The sequence below is a fragment of the Mus caroli genome, chromosome 2, assembly GCF_900094665.2.
Source record: "Mus caroli chromosome 2, CAROLI_EIJ_v1.1, whole genome shotgun sequence".
NCBI lineage: Eukaryota > Metazoa > Chordata > Mammalia > Rodentia > Muridae > Mus > Mus caroli.
In genome coordinates, this window is record NC_034571.1 from 28,139,061 (window position 1) to 28,144,009 (window position 4,949).

Here is a 4,949-nt window from a genome sequence, read left to right on the forward strand (position 1 = left end):
ATGTATGTGAATATTGACACAGGCTCATGTATGTGAATATTGACACAGGCTCATGTATGTGAATATTGACACAGGCTCATGTATGTGAATATTGAGTCACCACAGTGGAACTGTTTTATAGGATTGTTAGAATGAGGAGGTGTGTCACTGTGGGTGGGTTTTGAGGTTTCCAGAATCATGTGGGTCATAATGAAACTCAGCTTCTGGTACTGTGAGCAAGCTCAGAATGAAATGTTCTCTCTTGTTAAGAGTCTCTTCAGCCAGGTGTGGTGGCGCACGCCTTTAATCCCAGCACTCGGGAGGCAGAGGTAGGAGGATTTTTGAGTTCGAGGCCAGCCTGGTTTACAGAATGAGTTCCAGGACAGCCAGGGCTACACAGAGAAACCCTGTCTCGAAAAAACAAAATAAATAAATAAATAAACAAATAAATAAATAGATCTGGTGCTGGAGAGATGGCTTAGAGCTAGGGATAATTCCTAGCACCTACCTCAGATACCAGAGCTGCACTAAGTCCAGCTCCAAGGAACTCCTGAACCCCTGTGCACTCACATAAACAGACACACAACATACACATATTTTAAAATTTAAAAAGGATTTATTTATGTGTATGTGGGGGGAGGGGTGCAGGGGTGCCTGGAGAGGCCAGAAGAGCTGCTGAAGTGGTGGCTGCTGCACCCCTGTGCTGAGAACTAATTTAAGACAGGGTTTCTCTGTGTAGCCCTGGCTGTCCTAGAACTCACTCTGTAGACCAGGCTGGCCTCAAACTCAACAGACCCAGATGCCTCTGACCCACTAGTGCTGGGATTAAAAACATGCACCACTGGGGTTTTCTGAAGAGCTGAACCAGCTTTCCAGTCCCTACAACAGACGTTAGTCTTTGAAACAGGGTCTTATACTGTAGCCTAGGGAACCCAGACTGGCTTGGAATTTAGAGTAATCCTTCCACAACTACCTCTCTTGAGCTGAGATTCAGGCATGAACAGAAGGCTCCATAACATACCTTTTCAACATGTTTAGCTGTGGGGGTAAGTGGGCTCTGCTCAGACGGGCAGTCATCGCCTCATGAAGATACTATTTGCATTGTAGAGGCCAAGCCAGTGCCAGTTGCTCATGGCCACACACTTCTAAGTGAACAGAGCTGGGATGGAAACCGGGGCTTCTCCCTCCCACTCCACCTTCAAGGTTTTCTTCTGTATCCCTGGGATCTATCTGCTTGCCTCTGCTTCTTGAGTGCTGGGATTAAAAGTGTGCAGTTAAGCCTGGTGACACTTTTAATCCCAGCATTTGGGAGGCACAGACAGATGGGTCTCCTTGAGTTCGAGGCCAGCCTGGTCGACAGAAGGAGTTCCAGGATAGCCAAGGTTACACAGCGACACCCCGCCTCAAAAAACAAAAACAACCACCACCAGCAACAAAAAGGGTGCAGTTAAGGCCGGGTTTCGGAGATTGTAAGCTATTGAGGCCTGATCTTGTTAACATAACTGTAGCCATTTTGTATTCCGTCTTGGTGTTACTCACAAGGTGAAGCTGAGCTCATAGTTATTGCTCTGATACTGAAGAATGTTACTAAGAAGCCGAAAACTGCGGTTGAGTCACTCATACCCTGATCTCTGTGTCCTGAGAGTCCCCTGTTCACCACTGGTCCACTCCTCCTCCTATCCCCCTGTGCTGAGGACCAATCAGCTTGAAGGTTAGTTGATAATACCTTGGCTAGTTAGCCAAAAATGTCGTACCAATTCACTGCTTGCCTTCAAACCTTTGAACCTGGGTTTTCATATAAAAAGTCTGCTCTGAGGACAGACAGGTGTCACAGTTAGGTTTCCCTTCTTGTGGCCCTGAGCCATCAGTCTGAAAGTGTTCAATAGACTTTCATCATATATTTGAGACTGGTGTCCAAGTGGTGAGTTCACAGCTTATCCCAGGCCCTGACACTTGGCCAAGAAGCCATCCCTCGACCCTGCCCCTCGAGACTGCCTCTTAGATATAAGTGACCTCTAGAAGTGCTGGCTGAGAAGGTAAGTGTCTTGAACCTGCACCGATCTGTTTTTCCATCTTCTGGTTTCAGTCTAGACTTCCAGAAGGCTCATAAGACACCTTGGACACAGCTATTCTCTTTGGGTCCAGGGACTTGGGGATGTCTGCCCCCCGAAAGTGGACAAGTTATGATTCACCCTTTCAGACTTGGTCAGAGAACCAGAGAGTCCCACCACACAGCACTGTGTGTCTGTCAGGGTATGTCTCTTGTTTTCATTGGTCTGGTTGTGCTGTCATTCTTTATATGACTATGATTTATATCGTTTCTCTCCCAGGACACCCACAATCCTCTGCTACTCCTGGGCCTCCTCTTGAGGTGATTTTGCATCGTTTTCAGGATTTCCAGAGAGCAGTCATTTTTGAACCCTGTGTGAACTCCAATGGCTGCCCTACGGTACGGGGTGACCCCTGATGGCTCCTTTGAAATCTCTGATCTTCTTCCCATCCAGCATGTCACCCTTCCTGGCCCAGGTCACTCCTCTCAGAGTCCCTACATCATGGCCTGGTGGTACCAGTGAGCTGGCACTCCCTCCCTGCTGGTTGAATGGTTTAGCACCTCCACCTCCTACAACTACTGTTATCTCCAGCGAGCGCTCTCCTGTTTTACCTAAGCCTTCCTGAGCTTGCAGCCTGCCTCCCATTCTTTCTCAACCTGAGGAGGCTGATGTGCCACCTCCTTACCAGGGCAAGCTTGCCAGGGCAAGCTGCAGCGCCCCAGGCTCCCGCAGAAGTGACTTTCGGGGCTCCTCCTGTGCCCTGTCTACTACCACCTCCTCTCTAATTACCTCATCTGTTGTAGCTAGCCTGTCCCATACTCGATTTGGTGTCTATTTTGGTTCCTCAACAGAGGCTTTTCCTTTAAGCCTCTTTTGCTCGGCCCCGCCCTGGCCCCATCCCCGATTCAGGAGAGAGAAATGACTTTTCTGGTCTGTCAGCCTCTCTCTGCTAGTGATATTTACAACCGGGAAGCTCAGAATCTGCCTTTCTCTGAGAAACATCAGGCTCTGATATCTCTCGTGGAGACTGTTTTTCATACCCACCAGCTCACCTGGGATGACACTCAGCCATGCCTGCAGACGCTCTTCACCACAGAGGAACAGAACCACACTGGGCAGGAGGCTTCTGGAGGTCCCGAGTTCAGTTCCCAGCAACCACATGGTGGCCCACAACCATCTGTAAATAAAGGGATCCAATGCCCTGTTTTGGTGTGTCTAAAGACATCGATTGTGTGTGTGTGTGTGTATTTTCATGGGGTGAGGGGGTCTCAAGGCAGAACTTTGAGTTTGTCTAAGGTAAGCCAGGTAGTACCTGTGGAATCTCCTGCTGCCTTCTTGGAGAGGCTACTGGATGCTTGTTACAGCTATGCCCTGATTGACCCCGGGACACCAGCTGTCAATGAGGCTTTTGCAGGTCAATCAGCCCCTGATATTCAGAAGAAGACTCAGAAAATTGAAAGGCTTCAAAGGTAACAAGCTGTCTGAATTAATAGAGATTGCACACAAGATTTTCTCTTTTCTTTTTTTTTTTTTTTTTTGCTATAGTCCTGGCTGTCCTGGAACTCACTCTGTAGACCAGGCTAGCCTCGAACTCAGAAATCCGCCTGCCTCTGCCCCCACCCGCCAAGTGCTGGGATTAAAGGCGTGTGTCACCACTGCCCAGTGCTCAAAAGACTTTTAATAATAGGGAAAGCCAGAAGATAAACAATCTAAGAAGCTGGCAAACATTCTTATTACAACTCAGAAAGCTCAAGGAGGTTAAATAAGGGGTGCAGGTCTGTGAAAACCTCTGAATAATAAAGACAAGACAAACGACTTGATGAGTCTCAACCCTGTCCAAGGCTTCTGAAAAAAATCAGCGTGCCTACTGGGAGGAGAGGGACCATGGGTGCCCCCAGAAACTGAGAAGAAACAGACCGAGGCTGTCAGGGCTCCAAGTCTCCTCCCCAGCTTAGGATAACTTTAACAGAGGCAGACAGTCAGGAAACTTTCTTGTTGACACTGGGGCATGTCACTCAGTTCTCCAGAAGCCCCTGGGACCTATGATAAACCAGACCCCCCTGGTCCAGGGTGCCAGAGGCAATAAACCTTACTCATGAACTACCAAATGAAGTGTGCATTTGGGTAAAAAAGACTGTTACTCACTCTTTCTTAGTGATTCCCAATTGTCCTTATCTCTTACTGGGGGGGGGGGAGGAGATCTGACAAAAATGGGAGCTCACATTCATTTCTCCCCAGAGAGATTCAACCTTGGTCTGTGTCCTTCCACTAGAAAATGAATACTGTCTAAGACCAGAGGATCAAGGAACAAATCCCCCATTGCCCTTCCTCAACTCATAAACCTGATACCACAGGTAATGGCTGAGAACAACCCTCTAGGCTGGCCTCTCATTTGCCTCCTGCCATGGTAGGTTTGAAGGTTACTGATAGCTCCATCAGAGTGAAGCAATATCCCTTGTCACCTAAGGCCCTTCAGGGTTTCAGGCCCCAAATCAATTGTCTCCCCAGCTATGGGAGCCTAATTCCCTGTCATTCTCCCTGGAGCACACCTCTGCTGCTAGTTAGAAAGCCTGGAGGACAAGATTACAGACTGGTGCAAGGCTAAAGGGAGGTAAACAAAAGGGTGGAGGATATCCACCCAACAGTAGCAAACCCGTTCATGCTCTCCAGGTCCCCACCACCAGACAGACTCATTGATACAGTCTTGATGTGAAAGATGCCTTCCTCAGAGTTCCTATAGATAAGAACATGCAGCCACTTTGAGTGGCAAGATCCAAAGAATGGATTCAGTAGACAGCTGACTTGGACCAGACTACCTCAAGGATTCAAAAACTCATCTACCAGCTGGGCGTGGTGGCGCATGCCTTTAATCCCAGCACTCGGGAGGCAGAGGCAGGCGGATTTCTGAGTTCGAGGCCA